Source organism: Falco naumanni, chromosome Z (assembly GCF_017639655.2).
Source record: "Falco naumanni isolate bFalNau1 chromosome Z, bFalNau1.pat, whole genome shotgun sequence".
In the NCBI taxonomy this organism is placed as follows: domain Eukaryota; kingdom Metazoa; phylum Chordata; class Aves; order Falconiformes; family Falconidae; genus Falco; species Falco naumanni.
Genome location: NC_054080.1, coordinates 49,248,060 through 49,269,787, shown reverse-complemented (window position 1 = coordinate 49,269,787; position 21,728 = coordinate 49,248,060). Strand labels below are relative to the sequence as shown.

General features: G+C 41.9%; 1 long non-coding RNA gene across 3 annotated transcripts; it reads left to right on the top strand.

The window, feature by feature from the left end:
* Positions 1-1,245: 1,245 nt before the first annotated feature.
* Positions 1,246-16,292, top strand: LOC121081365. Of its 3 annotated transcripts, none has more exons than XR_005825658.1 (3): positions 1,246-1,334; positions 7,381-7,502; positions 16,190-16,292. It is a non-coding gene; the product is annotated as an uncharacterized LOC121081365 (long non-coding RNA). The 3 variants fall into 3 exon arrangements; XR_005825657.1 differs by lacking the exon at positions 16,190-16,292 and adding an exon at positions 7,892-8,463; XR_005825659.1 differs by lacking the exon at positions 16,190-16,292 and adding an exon at positions 7,892-8,463 and having other exon boundaries at positions 1,247-1,334; positions 7,384-7,502.
* The last annotated feature ends 5,436 nt before the right edge of the window (positions 16,293-21,728 follow it).

The window sequence follows — 21,728 nt, the reverse complement described above, 5'->3', positions numbered from 1 at the left end:
TGGTACAACGCTGTGGTTTGGATTTAGTATGAGAATAATGTTGCTAACACCCCGATGTTTTCAGTTGTTGCTCAGTAGTGCTTACTCTACATCAAGAACTTTTCAGTCTCCCATGCTCTGCCCGTGAGCAGGTGTACAAGAGACTGGGAGGCAACACAGCCAGGACAGCTGACCCCAACTAGCCAAAGGGATATTCTGTACAATAGAATGTCATGTTCAGTATATAAACTTGGGGTGGTGTGTGTGTGTTTGCCCAAGGCTGCTGATTGCTTCTGGGGGGCTGGCTGGGCATCGGTCAGCGGGTGGCAAGCAGCTGTATTGCACATCACTTTCTTTTTTTCCCCTTTTAGATTTTATTCTTCTCTTCCTCGTTCTCCTTCTCATTACAATTGTTATTATTATCATTATTATTATAATATTTTATTTTAATGTAATTATATTTTTTTTTGTTCTGATCTCAGCCCACAAATTTTACCTTTTTCCCTGAATCCCCTCCTCATCCCTCAGGTGGGGTGGGGGCAGTGGGCGAGCAGCTGCGTGGTACTTCGTTGCCAGCTGGGGTTAAACCATGACACCCACAATATACTTCAACTATAAGAGACGGCAGCCAGTATAGCAGCACTTCAAACGCTGCAGCATTTCTGCACGTGAACAGCCTGCCTGGGCGCGTCCGTCTCCTTTGATGGCAGGGTGGCAGCACGTGTAGCCCTTGGCACCACCAAAGGGCCGTTTCCTGCCACAGGTACCCACCGCATGGCTGCTTTGAGGCAGAGCATGGGGATGAAGGCCGTGCCAAGCTGGAAATCCCTTCTGCACCCACAGTTTTCTAGCAACACTTTGTCGAAGAAGGCGGCACCAAGTCTGGGTGCGTCCAGAAAGTACCCGCCACGGCCCGCCGCACCGGCCCGCCCGTGCTCTCCGCGGCCGCACGGGCTCCCCGCGACAGGCGCTCGCTCCCCGCGCCAGGGCGGCCGCGGCCGGATCCGCGGCGCGTTACCGCCATCCGGTGGCCGGCCCGGGGAGAGCGCCGACTCGGCGGCGTGGAGTGACCCTCCCCCGGAGCCCGGGGCCCCGCCCGCCTACCCCCGGGGCCCCGCCCGCCTACCCCCGGGGCCCCGCCCGCCTACCCCCGGAGCCCCGCCCGCCTACCCTCGGAGCCCCGCCCACCCACTCCGGGACCCCGCCCACCCACCCCCGGCGTCCCGCCCACCCACCCCCGGCGTCCCGCCCACCACCCCCGGGGTCCCGCCGACCCCGCCGGCGGTACGCGCGGCTGGCGTTGGTGTTAAGGGGGCCGACACGCTGCACTCAAGAGAACGGGGTTCCTGTTAACAGTGAGTTTCCCCTTTGCCTTCCCCGTGTGCAGCAGCTGGTGATGCAAGTTTTGGTTGTTACGTTTTTTTAATGTACTTATTCCTAGAAAATAAAACCGGCCTTTGGAACTGCACGCTGTGAGTTGGGCTGGAGACAGATTTCTGAAATTTTCAGTTACTCAGCACTGAGTTCTACCACCACGTGTTCATTCTCTAGCTTCTTGGGCTAAGCTGTAGAAACGGGAAGCTACAACATCCCCACCTGGAAGCCATGTGTACTGAATGCAAACACAGCACTGTATTTTCTCAGTGGTTGCAATCCTTCTCTGGTGGTCAAGGCACTCACAACAGCTAGGTTGTTGCTCATTTGCCCTAGTAAATGGGGAAAATCAGTCGTGAGCTTGGGGCACCATGCGCACAGCTCCCACCGTATTAAGTCTGCACAAAACTGCTGCCCCTTCACTTAAACGCCTCTGCTCTGAAAGCAAGAGGTGTATGGCCTTGCAGTAGGCTGCACCAAAGGCATTGCACTGGTCTCTGTGTAAAGCCGGTAGCCACAGTAATAAAAATTATATATTAGCCAAATTTCTCCTGGCTTCTTAAGATGAAGCTAACAGGCATCCAACTGGACAGATGTTCTAGTAACATATGGAGACCATAAGGAAATAAGAATGGTCATATCATATCAGATCAAAGGTCTGTCTGGTTTAGCATTTCTTCCCAAGTGTAATCACTAGCAGATGCCTCAGGAAGACTATAACAAAGCAAGCATGTGCTGCTACTTTTCCGGATTGCTCACTCGCACTCCACAGATTTGGGGCTTACTGATCTCTGAACTTGGTGGGGTGTGTTGGCATTTTGTAGCCCTCTGTACTTCAGCTTCTCTTCCCTGTCAGGAGTAAACTTTTAATGTCCATTGCCATCTGAGACAAGGAGTACTAGTTTGATTGTATCCTGTTTGCTTTGAAGTCTTTCGTTCCTGTTTAATGCTCCCTCTGCTGCGTTGTAAGAGACATTTAACAAGCTCCTTCTCCAGCCACAGAGGATGTTATAGATTTCTTTTATACTTTTCCTTCCCCTCTTGAATCACCTAAACAAAGAGTTTTCCACATACGGAAACCATCATACCTAAGGATCACTCTTGCTACGCTTTGTTTTACTCTTTCTAGCTCTCCTGTACCCTTCCTTGAGCTGGGGCTCAGAAATTTCATTAGGATTGTGGCTGAATGAATGAAATGCATGGAAAAAAATATGGAATCTATTCCTTTATGGAGGGATGTGCTGGGCTAAAAACAAAAAAAACCCATCATGTGTGGGGCAAAATACAATGCTCCAGATACTAAACCACAGCCTAAGGAGAGTTAAAATGCAGGAGGTGCGGAAGTGGTTTAAAGCCTCCAGTTCACAAGTAAGTATAAGAGAAACACAGAATGCAGGTGGGCTTATTACAATGATTTCTATGCTGAAATATGAAGATAAAACACAGACAAAAACAATTTTCTGGGATTCTGTCTTTATGTCTCAAGCCTGCACTGTGGCACCACTTCAGGTTGTAGCAGGTTAGCACACCTATAGAGCTACTTCATACACACAGGTCCACCACATCTGACAGAAGATTGTTACACACAGTTGAACACACAGGAGCTACAGCTGACTCCAAATCTTCTTTCTTGTCATGTCATATTTTTGGCTTTAAATGGAACACCAGGGTTCTGAGTTTTTCTGTGCACAAATTGAAACCATTTCCCTGTAAGTGCTGGTTTCCAAAGATGTTTTTTTGTTTTCTTAGCAAGTACCAAGGAACCTAGCAATATCACACTTTGATGATTGAAAATACTGGGGTAGTTTCACTTACATTTATTCATTTGCTTCCTTTTATTTAATAAAGGAAAGGTCAGCTAAACCAGCAATACTCTGTTCTGACAAAGCAGGCCTCTACCATCAAGGGAAAAAAGTAATTCTCTTGGACTGTAACTCGAGAGAGGCACCTTGTACATCTTAATTTTAGTTTCAGGAACCTGCACAATATTGCCAACACGTAAGTGCTGTACTACATAATTAGGCCTTTTAGAAGGCATGTGCCATCCATGCCCTATTGCCAGTTGTAAGGGAAGGACCTCATTTTTACAGTCACATGTGCAAATTTGGGGACTTTAAGGAAGGCTGTTATAAAAACATCCAAATATCAAGACTCCCCCTCTTCTCCTCCTGCCTGAGAAACATTTGATACTAGAAAATACTAGCTTCCTTCCTTAAATCCTATTGAACTGCTCCCTGCAGGATTATGCAAAACATTCCACCAAGAGCTGCCACTCAGAAAGGAATTATTTGAGCTCAGAGAGTTAATAAGGGGATGTATTTGAAATAAGACATTAAAGGCTTGAAGGAATAGATATGACTCCTAACTATGGGATTTAAGGCAATGTGGAACAAACCAGGCACTTAACATCATTGGAAAAACTGATAAAAACTAGGCAACAGATAAAAACTTCATCAGACAAGAAACATGGCACCTTCCAGAAAAAAACCCCACCTATTTCATAGAAGTAGATTGGAGAGATGAGCTAGACAACAAAATGATCTTAATATCATGTGCAAGGTCAAAACTAGCTCACATCTAATATCCAGGGTCATAATTTCAACTACCAGAAATTTCACAATGAGGATAATAAATTCTTGGTATTATCATCTTCCAAAAGAGTAATTGTAATTTAAAACTAAAAAAATAGGGGTAGAGGAGTGGGAAGAAGGATGTTTTTCTCTGCCAAACAAATACAGTATCAAAAAGAACAGAGGTATGAATGGAAAAGTGGTATTCCTAGGTATCTTTGGCTCAGTCTTTTCACTACATTTCCCTGAATGAAATAAATTTTTTTGAAAGAGACCATGCTGCCAAAGAGCTGTGATCTGTAGTGCAGCCAAGGGAGCACAGGCAGAGAACAGAAGGCGCTCACTTAGGGGGGGAACCAGGAGATGGTACCTCCTGGAGATGATTTGTAACATTTGTGATCAGCTGCTGGGCTGGGAATGAAAAGATTCATTTTGCAAGCTCTGCAGCTGCAGGGAAGTATTAAGGAGTTGAAACTGATCTCTTCTGAAATTATACATTAATCTCTTACATCCAGGATCAGACTTCCTAACTCCAAAATACATTTTTCTTAGTCACATGTAAAGGCAGGAGAATTAGTAAAGTAAAAATGATGTGATGCTTACAGAACAATAAAAAGCACATAGGCAATTCAAGCCTGCAAGGTGTGAGAGGTCTGGCTCCCAGCCATTACCTATGCAAATTTATTCAATCCAATTGATAAGTTAAATGTATTTAAGGTAATATCACTTATATGCTTAAATCAGTAACTCTGTTAAACAGTGATTTTCAAGGAATGTAACATGTTATACTGAAACGGGACCACTCTGTCAAGGTACTATCAGTACAGGCAAGGCATTTATTTCAGTTTTTTTGATTCATAATGAATGGTGTTTAGAGGCTTATTTCTCAAGCTCTGGATAAAAGGAATGTCAAAATGAGTCCAGGTATCAGTGCAATTGTGCTATGTGCCTTTCCTGCTCCATCCCTTATCTGGTGTTTAGAGAAGACTCGGCACGTTTGAGGGGGGCAGGAGGAAGGAGGAGGAAGAACATTTATGTCGTCTGAGAGTCTACAGCCAAACAAATGTACACCCTGGCTGGTTTAAAAGGTAATTTAGTTTGGAGCTTTTCACTCAGCACCTGGCAAAACATAAACCAGAATAAGACATTAAAGAAAGTTCATTACGAGCACTTCAAAACTCTCCTCCTTCTCTGTGCTGTCTTCCTCTAGGACTTTTTGTATAATAAATGTCCTTATCTTTGTCTTTGAGGAGCTCCTGAAATGTTTTGCTTGTCTGAGACACAAACAAAATCTCCAGGGGTCTGTGAATGGCAGGCTGATCTTTCAGAATTGCTAGCTGGGGGAGGAGAAATGAATTCCACTGTAAACCAAGGACTCACTGTGACAGATTTGTTAATGCTGTTGCTTCTCTGAGACTGAAGCTAACACACAGTACACATCTGTAGCGACTACTGGGGGGCAGGTGAACCCTGGTGCTCAGTACCACCAACTGGTCTGGAATTAGGTAGACTTTTACAGAGTTCCACTCCCAGTGCAAGACATTTATCAGCCTTGATGTTGATAGCACAGAGTCATATTCAAGACAAAAGGCACGTATTGAGTGTTATTCATGTTACTCAGCGCACCCTACCAGGAGGCACTGCAGCGCCGAAGAGACATAAGAAGTGATACAGGTGTCCCACATTGCTGTTACTGGCTCTGCAAGACAGTCGCCACCCGAGCAGGCTATTCTGGATGAAAGGAGAAAGCAGGATAAGAACCTGAGCTGTTAATGCCAGCTCAGATGCCCCCATGCTGTGTTTGCTGCGTGAGAGCTGAGCAAGGCAGAGGTATCTGCCTCAGACACACCTGTCACCAGAATAGCTGGGTGCTGGGACCCGGAGCTGCCCATAGCACAGCTGTGCCATCTCCTCTGCGAAGCCTGGAAGATGTAGGCACACTGATTACAGCATGCTGCCTTCAGAAAGCCTCGTAAAGCAGGTCTGCGCTGCCCAGAGGTATGCAGACCAGGCTAGACTGAAGTGCAAAGGTTAACGGTTTTGCTGATTAGAGCAGCTGTAATCGAGTTAAAGGCCATGCTTGTTATTCACTTAAGGCTGTGCTTGACTTAAATCGCCTGCTAGTCAGTGTGTGGCTCTCTCCCTTATCTCCACCGGAAGAAGGGTAAAAAGCTCCTGTTACCTTACCAGCACTTCTGAATATCTTCCTGTTGTGAGCCATCCAAGCGTCACAAGGCTACCAGACCCGTCTGTCAGAGCACCTTCAGATAAGTCTTTTCAGATGTCTGCAGGGAAAGTGTTAAGGATAACACAAACATGCACAAAATGGGCTTTCGCAGAAGATGTGTGATCCAGCAGCAGGAGCAGTCAGGGTGGCTGGAGGAGGGGGCTGTTACAATCTCTAATGTGCAATGGCTTCTCCAAGGAAGAGGAAGAAGCTGCAGGCAGCCACGCAGTTCCCTGATGCAGTCACACCTATGAACCCAAAAATAAGAGTTTGTTTCTTATATGAAAGTTACAGAAGAGGGAGGTAGTAACACACTGCACCCATTGTGCTTGCTGCTGTCAGCTCCTGAATATCTCACTGTTTACACAACTAGGACCAAAACACCAGATTTTCTTTATTGCTGGTATAATTGGTAATAATGCTTTTAATTTTGAACTTTTTTAAAATGAAAAATCACTAAATTTTCTTTAAAATTTCCCATTTTGCTATCAGCTGGATTTTGGCAGTAGTTGAAAAAAACGTATTTTTAAAGTAGCATTTTAAAAATGGGGATTTCATCACTTTCTCACATATCAGTTTTCATTCTGTGTGTGGCTATATTTTATACATAAAGAGAGAGAATTAAGCTTTAACTATACTTAAGCACAGACATCCCTGAAGATACTGAAAGACAGGATCTTGCTCTCTCCCATCGGTTTTAAGATGTTCTAAACCCAGAGATTTAAGGCAGATTTTGGACTTAAATGAAAATGGACACAGACATTTATATACATACACACAGGTACAGAAATACATGTGCACGTATCTCTGCCCACAAATACATAATACAGGTTAATAAGGTATTAAAATATGTATATTTCACATTGCTTGAAAACTATTGCCATAATAATAATAATTCAGCAGCTCCACTCTAAACTTCTCACCTTCATCCTTCATGATTTGATATGACAGTTCAAACCTTTGCATGATTTCAGTGGTACAATTGTTTTTGTTGTTCTGCTTTTGTACACTTTTTAATCATTGTTCTCTTTCAAATTTTGCTTTGGCATCAAGGCACTCATGATCTAACCAGCTTTCTATTATGCTAGCAAACAAATTCTTAAATGACATTTTTCCCCCTAATTTATGAATAGTCTATTCCTGGCTAATTTATCTCCATCCTTTTGCCAATTGTCTGGAACACCCAACATGTACTTCACTACGCCTGTCTATGTTGTCTTTTGTTCTCAGCAGTACTGATTTCCTGAATGAAAGCTGAAAAGGACTGAGAGTTGCTCCTTCAAGATGCCAGGTGATGACAGCTCTGGAGGATGTACATGAATCCCTGGGAAAGGGAAGACGGAAGCCATCAGGTAACATTTTAACTTGTGGTTCTGAAAAGGTAGTGGCATGTGTAGGGCTCCATCTATTTCAAATGTTTTAGAAAACCTCCACAGCAGATCTTACCTTCCAAAGGACTTTTTTGGTGATCTGCACATTACTACTGCCTACAATGGTTTTATGATACAGATTATTTCTTCAAGAGCACTGTAGCAAGCAGCCTACACTGCCAGTAGTGTTATTATTTAAGTAGATCATCAGCAAAGTAATGACTGTCTAATCAGTGAGTTCAAAGCCCTCCTTTATATGTATGTTGATCCCTTATGTTATCTTCTTGCAAAGCCCAGCAATGCAAAGGGAAACTAGCTCCAGGTTTTATGGTGGTCCTGGTCATTCTAAGAGTCATTTCCTTCTCTTTCAGGGACATGAAGAGGCATATATTATGTGGGCAGAAGATTCTGTGTTCTGGTCAATAACATAGGCCAAAGAGGTCAATGGCATTCAGGCAAGCCCGCCTGAAAGCCCCTATAAATTTTCAAAGGTGGGTGAGGAAGATTTAGAGACTGGATGTGTTCTGCCCATGCAGGAGGAAAGATAAAATGCCACTCTGTAAAGGGGAACATAAAAACCTTAAGAGGCTATACAGTCTCCTTAATGGGGGAAGAATTTTGCCCACCCAGGTTTTATTTTACTGCAGGGACACATCAAAAGGGCACTTGAAATTGATGCTTAGAGAAAACTGATCCACCAAGGCAACAGCTAAAGCTTTCTTTCCGCCTTCTCTTCTGCCCCCATTCCTCTTTTGTCACCACCTATTTTGATGCAACACCTTCAGAAGAGGCAGCTTGTCACTGACACAGTGATGAACACCCCCACCATCCTTCCTTTCCAGATGTTTCTTGCTTCCTGCTTCCATGTCAAAGTTGGCACAGGCCCAAAGAAATACATGTATTTTCACTCTGCTTGGGAATAAAAGTACTATTTTATAAGCTATGAATCCAGCTTATGTTATTCCCTATGTTTTATAAAAACTATTCTTGTCAGTAAACTCTTTGGGACTCTTCTACAGTTTTATAGTAAGGGTGGCCATGAAACATCTTATCTAACTCAGCTGGTTATACAAGGAATAAAATATCCCTCTCTTTTTTCCTACATATGGAATAACACTGGGTATTTAAAATCAATTCAAATATATGTATGTAATTATATATACGCTGAAATAGTGCAATGAAAACAGAAATCTTTTGCATGCAAGGAAACTGAAAGCTCCTTTTTTACTTTACTGTGCTTTGGAGCATGCCCAATCCATTTTCACCCACATATCCTGAAGTATTAGCCACTGCAATAGTTTTGTTGCCATTTTTCACAGTGAAACTGTGAGTCTGAGAGAGAGAATTAGGAGATGTTGCAAAACTGAATCAAGCAAAACACAGAACAGGAAATCGCACTCAGGTTTTTGCATTCCCAAACAGTTTAATCCCACTAGACTTTGCCCCATATTTTGATAATTTTGATTTTCCTGTGTTACCTGTGATCTCTTTAAAAAATATTTATGTCACTGCCAGCTCATAAGCCAGTCCTGCAATCTTGTGCAAAAGCCCCTTTATAATCAATTACAGTCAAAGAAGCATCCAACAAATCCTAGGAACTGCTCAGTATCTTTTCTAAGATCCAGCTTACAAGAAAATGCACGGCATTGATCTGTATTTTCTGTGGCTTTTTAGGGAGCTGGTAAGTGTAAAATTTCCATCAGCAGCAGCAATAACAGGAACATGTTCCTACACGGGAGCATCCAAGCCGTTTTATATTTGCTAAACCTATTGACTTGTCATTTTTTCTTTGCTTCTTTTATTTATTCCTCAACACATACAAGGACCAATGCTTGTTGCTTCCTGATCAGCCACAATATTTTGAAATGTTTGGCATTGCTCTCTGACAAGATAAGGCATGGGCTGCAGAGATGCAGCAAGAGTGAGGGAATGATGAATGAGACAGGGAAAACCGCAGAATGACAGATGGAACATTTGGTGCACACTTTAAAAAATCCATAGTTTCCAGGACCTTGCTGGGAGACAGAGCTGAGGAGTTTCTGAGCAGAAGGGAAGGGCCTGTGCACATGGCACTCATCTACTGTAAGTTAAGACAGTTCTCACAGACTTTTTGTTGGGGAAAATGAGGACTATTTGGAGGTGGTCAGTGTTTATTTTTCCCATGGTTCTGTGGCTGTGCACAGGGTGAGACTATTTGGATACCACTGGCTCCCAGTACATCTTTGAGCCTACTTTTGGAGCACTGATGGACAGAAGCCATGCCACAACTGAAAGTATTTGCTATCTTATCAAACTTTGTCATTTTAAATGGAGAGAAAAGTAGCAATGCAGAAAAAAGAAGGCCTCTTTTTCTTGCCCTGGGGAATGATGGCTGCGGTACATGCTACGCATACATCTGGCCAAAGTAAACTACCCAGAGGGTCACTTTCTATTGGCAGACCATTATGTGTTTGATATGTTAGCCGAGGGTTAAACCAAGAGATAAAAAAAGGAGTAGAGAATTAAGATAAAACAAGGAGTAGAGAATCAGGGTCAGAGGGAAGAGTGGAGTAAGAAAGAGACATAGGATTTTCACATTTGTTTTATCTCATAAATAAACTGTTTTAGGATGATAATGTCCTATACACAAATACATGTGTCATAGGTAAAATACAGACAGAGTGGCACAGGATATCTTGGTTCAGTTTCCCCTGAGCTTTTGAATATTATTTACAGTTGTGAATTTAAGATAAATATTTAAGATGTAACCCCCCCCCACATTTTGGAGAAAGGGAGACATACAGCTGAATGCCCTTTCTCCCAGCTGCTTTTCTTTGACTTAGGGAATCAGAATACCACCAGAGAAACATTTTGTTCAGTAGAGTATGCATTTGGCAGAAACAAGCAAGAGGGACAGTAAATTGCAAAGCAAGGTCAGAACAATTTTGCTTCCAGGTTTTTTTTATTTTGTAAAAAGAAAGAAGGAAACATTTTTCTTCAAAAAAATACAGACAGCAAGGCACAGCAGTATTTCTGTGGGGGTGAGCTGTCAGAAAACAAGAATGATCCATTCATATTGCTCTTTGAAGAGCTGAAATATTTGTATGCATTTAAATTAAAGGGATTATGCACTTGGAGGATTCTTAGTTCTCTGTCTTCAGGACACTCACACTTTTCTTCTGTTCCTTCCAATTGGTAGGTAATAGTAACCTAGCTTCCCTAGGTGGGATGAACTCAACCAAACATGCATGGCATACATCTCCACTTGAAACAGTTCAGGCTTCCTGGTTTGAAAAGACAGACAGAAAGATAGACTGAAAGAAACACTCTTGCAGGCAACATAGTATTTTATTATTTATATTTTGCATTAACTATTCTGATAGGTTATAAATGGTGCCTTACTGGCATCTGTTTCTCTCAAGTCTATGAAGTCAGTATGGGGTGACATACCAGAAAGCAAGTATCCAAGGCTGGATAAGATGGATCTGAGCTCTCTGGAATGAAATTTGTTCTCTCCACTCTCGGATCCTTCCTTGTACAGTGCCAAGGTGGCCTGAAGAAATTTTAGAGAGGGTTGGCTACCATAGCATGACTGGAAAATTTCTATTGTCCAAGCTTCATGAATGTTAAGTTCTACTGGGGTCCTATCACCTGTTTATAAAATTTCACATCTAATGGATTGTGCTTCTGTAAAGGGAGTAGGAGCTTAGGTTAGGAGAATCTGCCATGTTGGTGAGTCATTTTAGCTTGTAGAATCCCTCACACAGAATCTACTTGCTAATCTAAAATATATCTAAATTTGAAAATTAACCAAAATTCTAGAATGAATCTGAATTAATCCCATTAACAACTTCTGGTGATCCATCCAGCCTACTTGTAAAAAAAAATGTTTTGTCACAACTCCTGAACTCAAAATTTTTTCTAAACCTACTTCAAATAATCTGCACATTGAATAATTAAATGCAAAAAGGTCTTTTTACTTCAACACGCATCTTTCCAATTTTGCTGCATAACAAACTGAAAAACACAGTTTTCCAGAACACAGCACAATTATGGCAAGATTTGAGGCTTGTTATTTGGGACATCTTTTCAGGAAATGTCTTCTGAGCACTAGAGAAATCATCAGAAGTGAACAGTTCACCCATGCTCTGGGAAACGTGACAGTAAGGTGTGTAACCAGACAGAATTCAGTTCATTGATCTCCTGTAGCATACACAGATTAAAGTGTCCCACGTTGTTTTTTTGTTTGTTTGTTTCTCTTTCACTATAACTCAGGATAACATTAATATCAAATCAGCATTTCGAATTTGGGGACAGAAACAACTAAGTATAATTTCCTATGCAAGCCTGGAAGCAAGGTGAAAAGCAGTCAACAACGTCAAAGTCTGTCTGTATCCACCTGTGACTGTGTCCCAAGAGCTCTAAAGAGCATGGGCATTATTCCACAACTAGTGAATCCGTCACTGGTGGATTTTTTTCAGCCTGAACAATACTAACATCAGGATTCATGGCTACAAACATAAGGGACACCATAAAAATCCCACAGTTCTACACAGTCCTGAACTGACTTGAGCAATGCTTGCTCAGGCACCTCATGCTGCATCACAAGATCTGAATGCTCCTGTCTTTGATAAATCATCTCCTGAAGCTGGTGGCTGAGATCGTTTTCATGTAACAATGCTGGCTCTGAATACTGCAAGCATGGTTATTAGAAATTATATTAAGCAATGCCATAGCTTTATGTTTTTTACAAAGTATTTTGCATTCTCTGCTAGGAAAAACCCATGAGGCTACATTTCTGAACACTTCAGTATGATGACTATATGTGCACCGTACAACCATTCACTTACATGTGACAGCTGAAAACCGCATAAAGTCTAACACAGGTGATTTTCTGCCAAAATATATCCAAGCAAATACTTGTCTCTTCTGGAATTTTTAACAGATGAGCAACTCCAGCCAGGGTGACTTAACAGTTGAGCAAATATAAACAAAATGTGGGGACCTGAGAAAATGATTCATGATTTTGAACAGCAAAAAGCAATACCTTACCCAGCTGTGCTCTAGGATGCACTAGCAGGGCTCAATTCCAGATCCCCACTTGCCCAGCTGATTTCAACAATGGTTTGGTTTGGTGTGGCACAGCAACAAAACAAAGCCCAATATAAGCCCTTCTCTATCAAGACAGTAGGTGTTAGAGATCTCAAAAATCCATGTACTCGGACTGTAAACAATGCAAGCACACATGCAAAACAAACTAGCAATGGCATACTGCACAGAGATAACTGTATCACTAATCTCAGTCCCATTCCCAGTGGAAAAATGTTTGTCACAAAAAAACCCCCACTACAATTCTTACTAAATGGTGCCTTTGTTGCTTGTTTCTGGAGACTGAACAAACCCCACATGGACTTTGATACTTTCCCCAGACCAGCACTGAAGTGTAAAACCTTCCACTGAAGTGGAAACTGTTCTCCTGTACCTTGAATTTGGACTTTGCTTTTGTCCCACAACCCATTGTGGGTTGCGTTTTCTTTCAAAAATTAGCTACGCAAAGCTACTCTTTTCAGTGACCTCAGCACGTGATTATGTATATGCAGAATCAGAAATGCAGGAGACAAGGTTCCCACTGTTTCCAGGCTCTTCGTTGCGTCGTGTTGTGTAAAAAGCCAAGCAAATGTTGCCTCCTTTTCACCAGCAGAGGACGGTACCTCCTCTGCTTACAGACTCACTGCCACGGCAAGCCAGTGATACGCGCGCTGCGTTCCAGAGGCTGAGGGAAAAGAAACAGCAAGATTATCTCGTATCGCTTCTGCTGCATTCAGTCATACACAATGTGGATGTCAGACAGCTGCTGGATGGCCCATCGCCTCAATCCCTGGAGCCCCCAAAACTCCCACAACTGTGGGATGATGTGGTGACACAGGGATCTTGGCCCATAAAATCACTTACTTAATTGCTTTCTTTTTAGAGGATTTTATTTATTGGAGAGTTTTCCTTTGTGAATTTAGTGCGTGAAGGGATACTAGGCAGCATGGAGGCTAACGTCTCTAAAGAGCAGTGACATGAAGTCTGTGCTGTAGGGTCCAGTTCTGAGGAAGCACTTGCATGGACTACCACGTGAGCTGCGACCTCAACAGCGGTAGGAGCAATTGTGTCCCATGAATAGTTATTGGGCAGTTTTTTATTTTGTGCATATTATACATCGCTTTGTCCAGCCATTTTGCACTCAGATGATCATTCTCAGATTGTCATAGCTATATGGCTCATCTTTATGTATTTGACATGCCTCTTGGCACACATGTGTGACCAATGTGCTGTTATTGTTGCCTGGGAGCTGACTCAGGCTGAACTAAAAGTAGGATTCACCTTACCTTACTGTTAAAAAATCAGGGTTGTCATACTTCAGTGAAAGCAATGCCAGTATTTTCAGGTGTCAATTCATCCTAATGATAGGAAGCATTTGTTCTGTAGAAGTAGTTCCCCTCTGAAGCTTCTTCTCACCCTCTTTGCATTGAAAACCAAGCCAAGAGAGCTCACTCAGACCAGACATTTCCCTTTGAAACACATAAAATATGCAGCATTAATCCTACCATAATTGCCTTGTCCAGCATCTCAGAGGAAGCTGATCATGCCACAGTCAGCCTGAGGTTTCTTGAGTCCCAGCCCAGAGGCATATCCACTGAGCTATCCCAAACATTGCCTTAGTAATTGCCTGATACATACAAGTTGCCTCAGATAATCAAGCTAAATGATATAGTACAGGAATATATTACAAATCATGTGCAAGGAAAGCTGCTGAGGTAGATGCATTTAAATAAAATTTACAAACTCGGAGCTCCTTGGTATTCTTCCTTTCCTCATTAGTGCTGTTGAAGGTACTAAGACTTGTTTCTGAATAAAGTATGTAGATTGTGCCTTTATAACAGCATGACATAAAAATCACATTTCCTTCCCATTTCCACTGTACATACTTTCAGTGTGTTTGTAAAAGCTACTGAATTTATAGGCCCAGAGTTTCACTTTACCTATGCATCAAATAGAAACCGAAATGCTTCCACAGTTTTAGTTCACTTCATTGCTAGTCTGGAGAGAACATCAAAGTCCATTCAGGGTCTCCAGTTTCCTGAAACTAGCAACAAAGGTGCCAGTTAGTGAGACTTGTAGTGGTTTTTTTGTGACAAACATATTTTTCCACTGGGAATGAGACTGACACCAAACAGCTTGTGTGTGGGGAATTTTGGAGGCATCAAAACACAGTGACTTTTCCGAGTGGTTTCGAACACAGAAATAAAAGGATGGATGGCGCTATTGCCAATCTCCTTAGCTTGCAATTTCTTTCTAAAACACACGTCATCACAATACCCCATCACAATTTGTTGTGGGGTTTTTATTTTCATACTATAATTGCCAAAATACAGATCTGTCAAATGCTGACAACTAGCACTGCAATTACTAAACATGGAAACTATTTTAATGAGCACAGTCTAAGTAACATTAAGTTAGGCAGTGACCAATTTCTTCCCAAAACTGTGTTGTTGCAGATGGTTTGGTGGGTGAGTACAAGCAGAATCCTTTCTATGAGGTGTCTAACACCCTCACTGTAAAACCATAACAGGACATGCTGGAATCCCTCCTTTCTCTGTAATAAAAACAAATTAAACCAGCCATGGCTAGATTATAAGGGTGAGCAATCATAATGAAAACTCAGGAAAACCGAAAGATGGTGGCGAGAACAAGTAGAAGTCCAGACACTCACACCCACCCACCCATAGAACTACAGCACTTCACAGACAGTGATGTGAGAGATGTGGCACCTTGCCAGTCACTGTTGTTCAAAATTGGGATGGAGACACTTCGGTATTTCTCACACTGGAAGTTTTCAAATAAATTTGTAAATTAAAAAAAAACTTTCCAGCCCTGACTCAGATGTCTGTGATTGGCGAGCTGTATTTGTGAAACACAGTTTTCCTACTTAAATTCATTAGCCTTGCTGAGGGAGGAATGGTGTAAGCTGTGTTCAGCTTGACTAGTAGAGACCAACTAAACCAGGGGTCTTCAAGCTTTTTAACCAGGGGGCCGGCGCGTGGATGCAGTGGCAGGCAGCCATCTGCGGCTGCTTGGTTTCCCCCCCCAACCCCCGGCGGGGGGGGGGTGGGGGGGTGGGGGCAGGGGGGGTCTGTAAATACGGGGGGCCGGATTGAGGAGCCTGGGGGCCGTATCCGGCCTGTGGGCTGTAGTTTGAGGACCCCTGAACTAGAGGGTCAAGAGGACATTTATAGCATTGATTAAAACCCCAAAGATACCACCTCGTCTTTAAAACTAATGGAAAGACTACCTTTGGGTAGTAGAAAATTAGGCCACCTAAGAAATTCTGCCACTTCAGGCTTCTTAGCAGTACAGGAAAGATTGGAATTCAAAAACAGAAAGCCTGGGGCATTCCTGCCATGGGAACAGGAAGGTAAGTGTAGGTGAAAGGAGGAGGAGAGACATAAGAGCTTTGGAGGCTGGGATGAGTGTCCTGATGCTTGGGGAAGCCTAATCCTGTGAGACAGGGACAGCTATGTATCAAACAGTTTCTTGCTATGGACAGCATCTATATTACTGTCCCGTCCTGAGGGATGAACATCACCTGAGGCAGATCTAGAAGTATACATCATACTTACAATCCCTATAAAATTTTGTTACAGCTCTGTTTCGATGAGTCTAGACCATCTGGCATTAACTGGGATGTTTGGCCACCTTGTGAAAAACACAACTCATGAACCTGTTTACACATCAGAAGTGCTTCCAAGCCTGGTAAGTAGCAGCAGGTTTTCCTGTTAACCTGGACAAACAGAGATGCCCTTTGGTGAGTTTATTTGTGTTTTCTTAAAAATCCAATGACTTTTGTTAACTGGACCTTTTCTGTTCCAGGACTCTCTCATCTCAGGTTCCCTCACCTACAGTTTCCTAACAGGACGAGTACAGCAGTCATGCAGATATTCAAAAGGCAACATGAAAAGGTAAGGGCTAGCTATGAAATACTCAGAAATAAATGAACATTTATATTCATATTCTATGCAGGGAAGTTGCATACTTGTAAGGACACCTATCCTTGTACAATATTATTAAGTGCTTTCTAGTTTCCTTAATAATGTTACCAAAAGAAAAAAACTTTGTCCAAAGTTGTATTTGGTTTTGAATACATTGCATAATTTCCTCTTTGCCAACAAAAATTCTTGTTGAAAATTAAATTTCTGAGGAAGGTTGGCATCAGCAAACAGATGATAACTTAGATTAAAAAAAAAAAAAAAAAGGATGTAACAATTCAAATTGTTTTCAGAATTTTCAAGGAGTGAGGATGAAGTTGTCTCTTCTCAATTGGAAGGAGTCAGTAGGGACAACATGCTAAATTGAAGAAAAGTCATTTGAGAAATACAAATTAGCACAACCTGAAACAAAACTTGTAAAATAGCAAGGATATATGTCTATAATTTGTCTGTAGGGGAAGTTTTTCACTCAATGAGACATTCAACTCTGAATTTTCCCAGATAATCAGACACTAGAAATGTTAATCTACAGAAGCCAAAATTCTAAGGTTCTTTGTGCTTTTACCAAGATTATCTTGCTGACAAAATCTAGCAAGGAGCACTGGTCAGCATATTGACACAACAGTAATGTCACCAGAAAGGATGCTGAGAGTGGAACAAGAGTCTCAAAATTATATAGACTATCCCTTAATGCACAATCTCATAATAGTTTTATTTTGCTACAGGCCAGCACTTTCCTGATATCCAGGTGCACAAGTAAAGCATTTGTCTGTAGGGTGCTTGCCAGCCAGCTGGCTTACCTGATGTGATCTGGCCTGCCCTCCACACCTGGGAAGTGCTGGTGGGATACACATTGACGGAGCTGGGGAGGAAGTAAGCTGTCTCCGACTGAGCTTTCTAAACAGACCAGTTCCTATACTCAGAGATGGCCCTCTTTTCCCCCAGGCCATTTCTTCTCCACTCCATGTTCTGCAACATGATTGTACTCAGCCTGACACAAAAAGCCTGTGAGTTGCTTTGCTGTTTACCTAATAATCTGTGTGGAGAACACTTTTCTTTCAAACCCTGCAGGCACATTGCTTGATGCCAACAGTTTAAGAAAATTGGTCTGATTATTCCGGCTGGTAATTGTACTTGAGGATAGATGAGTTTGCTTTGTCTAATTTTGAAAAGCTTATTACAAATCAGGATTTGAAAGATGGACTTAGATTCAAAAATTTTGAGTTTGTATGCTTGGGATTAATTGCACTAAAATGGGATAGAGAGAGGGAAGAAAAGTTAATGTGCAACGGAACAGGCAGGGTGAAAAATACAGAAAGGTACTGTGAAAGCTGGAAGAAAGATGAAGAGAGGGTCAGATTTTAATGTTGAACATGGATGCCAGGGAGGGATTTTCATTCAATAGTAAGTGGATGAAACCCAGATCTAAGCAGCACTGTTGTTACTACTACCACCAATATGCTTCCCTGCCCCGAGTCAAACATTAGGTCTGTTGATACAAAGCTCAGTGGAAGAGAATGGGAGGGAAAAGGTGGGGGGGCAGAGAAGGGGAATGCAAAGTCTCTGTTGTAGGGCATGCTTTACAAACTTACTTGTATCTAAGCCGACCACTGTAGTCCTAAGCGAAGACAAACAATGATACTGACAATTTGCAGCCCCTGAGCCCGCACCTGTCAAGCTAAGTCTGCTCCTGAAGTACTCCATAAAAGAGCTTATACCAGCAACTGGCAACCCCTGCTCCCACCAAACGCACCTCTCCTGCTCCTGCATTCAGAGGCTCCGTCTGCACTCTGAGCCTCCCCGCTGCATTGCTTCATCGCACACCAACAACCCCCCGGTCCTCTGGCATTCACCCCTTACTTCTACAACAAAATACCTTGCTCTTTGTTACCTTTTTTGTGTTGCAGCGTATGTTGTTCATGAAACATAGTTTACAGTGGTAAGTATCAATGAAACCATGTTTAGAATTTTGTACACAATCTGGGTCTGCTGAGGGGAACTCACACTGGAAAAGGTTCAGAGAGCTCTAACAGAGCTAGACAAGAATATCAGAGCAAGGCTGGGAGGGATGTAGATAGCCTATACATAATCTGAGGGAGAGCAGAAGAGTTATTTCTAGTGAATAACTCCAGCTCAGGGAAAAAAGATGATATGAGCTAGTCATTTCCCACGTGTCATCTAGGTATTAGAATAGTCCTAATAATCAGAGTAACAAGCCTCTGGGAACAGCCTACCCATTAGAGTTGTGGAGACCAAAACCTAACAAATCTACATCTGAAGCTTGATAAATTTATGCAAAAGAGAGAAATAAGAAACAACAGTTACAGAGAAATTGCTTCATCATAGCAAACTTTATGTTGGTGTGATCTTCAAAATTTAAAAGTGATGCTTTTTGCATTTTCTTCCACAAGAATTACAAATGACAAAACATTTGCAAATAATTTTCAAAATTTATCAGTAGATTTCTTAAATACCTATATAATATACTACATTTTTTCAGCATAGTTCTTTTATTTTCATAAATCTCATGTAGGATGACATGATCTTGTGTATGCATTAAAGCAAGCTTATTTTTGCAACCAACAATGCACTCTTACGCAAACTTTCCAGTTTGCCAGATGAGTCTTTCCATAAAATCACTTTATTGCCCTCAGTAATTGCACAAGATGTAAATTAATTGCTAACACTGTCCTGTCTGAGGTTTTTCATAATTTTATGCAAGACTCTTAGACACATTTTACATACTGGTGAAACACTGGCTTTTTTTCCACCGTACTCTCTGAAACTTCCCTAATGACTGAAAATGCATTGCATCATCAGTGGATTAGACAGCTCCTCAGCAACATTGCTTCGAACCTCACGGGAGTAAACCAGTTAACTCCTGCACACATAAAGAAGTTGCTGTTGAATATCCTCTTGGATTAGTGCTGGAAATGGAAAGATTTTATTGCCACTTGAAGAAGCAAGTAAATAATCCAGCCGGATTCCAAATGCAGAACCCAGAATTCCACATGGATTGAAACCTGAGTGTCTCAGCCAACCCATCCTGTGAGTCTGCCATTACACTCACAGCTATGATAAACAATAGACCAGAAAATCCTGATATTCTTAAATGAATACCCAACACATCCCAAGTGTTAGGGTTTGCCAGAAGTTCAGGAAGAGATATTGAACCCAGTGTATTTCCACTACTCCCTGTGCTTGCAGGCGTATTTCTTCTTGACATCACAACTGTTGGGAAGTGCTTTAAAATAGATCAGTAATTAGAAAGGAAACGAGAGGTGTATTCACCATTAAAGGGCTATTTGTTTACTGATGGGAGTGGAGTTCTGTTAGTGCCCTCCTTTTATACTATCCTGAAACCTATACATGCCACTTTCTGTCTTTGATGAGGTTCACCGGACAGCAGCTCCCGGAAAAGTTTTCCTTTTTCTAATTTAATTACTTTTCCCTGTTTCCCTTTTTGTCTTTGTAGTTGATTTAGTGCCATGCAGTGTCCCAGATGGTCAGTCTGGGAAGCAGACATGGACATTTTCAAAGAGACTATGTTGATTCCCTTTGGACCCGGAATGACCTCCTCCTCCCACCACCCCCATCACCACTCATTCACAGATTTTAATCCCCAGTAAACATGGTATGTAAATATGGGAAGAAAAGTGGGCCACAACTTGAAACCAACTAAGGGGACAGGGAACCATGGCTGGCATTGGCAGAGTATCATTTAGCAGAGGCTGGTGCCATTGTTTGCAGCATGGATAAAACCAGCTGGCCATGTTATGCTTGACTGAGAACTAGACAATGGAGGGAGGATCACATGTGAATAGGAAGTGATATGAGAGGAGATGAAGAAAGAAAGCTGACATGCTCAAGACAAGGTCTGAGAAAGAGAAAAGTGATGAAAACCTTCCTGGATATTTTAATCCGTGCCAATAACAGCAAAATTCACTACCTTTTTCTGCCCTTGCACAAAATACAGACACAAAAGAAGTGTTTTGGTATAAACTTCCTGCAGAGGAAATACAGGTGCTGTATACTGTGAAGTATTAACCTGCTTGACTGTGCACAACTCTGTCTTATGGATGTTTTTTTAAAAAACAGATATACACCAGTGGGAAGTTTACCTGCATGATTTTGTCACACTTCTGCCTTCATAACTTCAGTATGACATCAATTAGTAGGTATCTGCATTTAATTTACACTCCTGAAGCTGAGAAAAATGAAAGGTAGGGACAATTGAGCTCAAAACCAGTTACTTTGCAGCAGTATCAAAACTGAAGTGTTGTTAGTTCTGAAAGTGTAATTAATTTTCCATAACTTCTAGTCGCTTCTTCCCACCACTGAACAAAAGCAAAATAGTGTACTAAGTGAAATTCTTTGATCGCTTATGTAAGACAATTACTAAATCACTGCACCTGAGGGCTGGAATTACAGGAATAGGAAATGCTGCTACACAAATAGAGATAGGATTGTTTTTTCTAGTATCATATTGAAAAGTTTTATGCTGTGCTTTTAGTTATAAGTAGGAGATTTTCACTGTATAGGTAGTGCCAAACAATAATTTCTTCTCACTAGCTACCTGTCAGTATTTAGTTTCTCTACTCTTTGCATGTGTGTGTGTAATCACAAAAGAAAATAGTGAAAACCAAAAAGAGCAACATGTATTCCTTTGTTTCAGGAATGCAGCATTTTTATAGCACCCTGTTCCAAACTAAAACAGGCAACACAATGGTAAGTGTTTAGGAAAAAAAGAATGCACCAAAAATATTTGATGAGAAAGTAGGGTTTAGTACCAAGAAATCTCCTAAAAGTTTGATCTACAAATCAATGTTTTGTTGCTGTGAAGTATGTTTTTTCAACCAGATTTCCTTAGAAAATGTGGTTACGTACAGTTGTTTTCTCCTTCTTATAAGTCCATTTGCAAATGTGATAGAGGGGTACTGGGCTCAAGAGTAGGAAGTATGTACAAATACCATGAAGATCAGCAGCTGGTAAAATGAGAAAGAATCTATTAAATGGCTCTGCTGAAGGGGGAAAGACTGCAGTGTTGTTGCACTGGCCCAGCCTGCCATTGCACTTACGTAGCATTGAACACAGAGGATGTGGCCGAAGGAACCGGACGTAGTGGGAGAAGCAGGACCTGTAAGGTCAAAGGAAACCTTCAGAAGAACTAGACTTACTGTGGTGAGGGTAGTGTAGG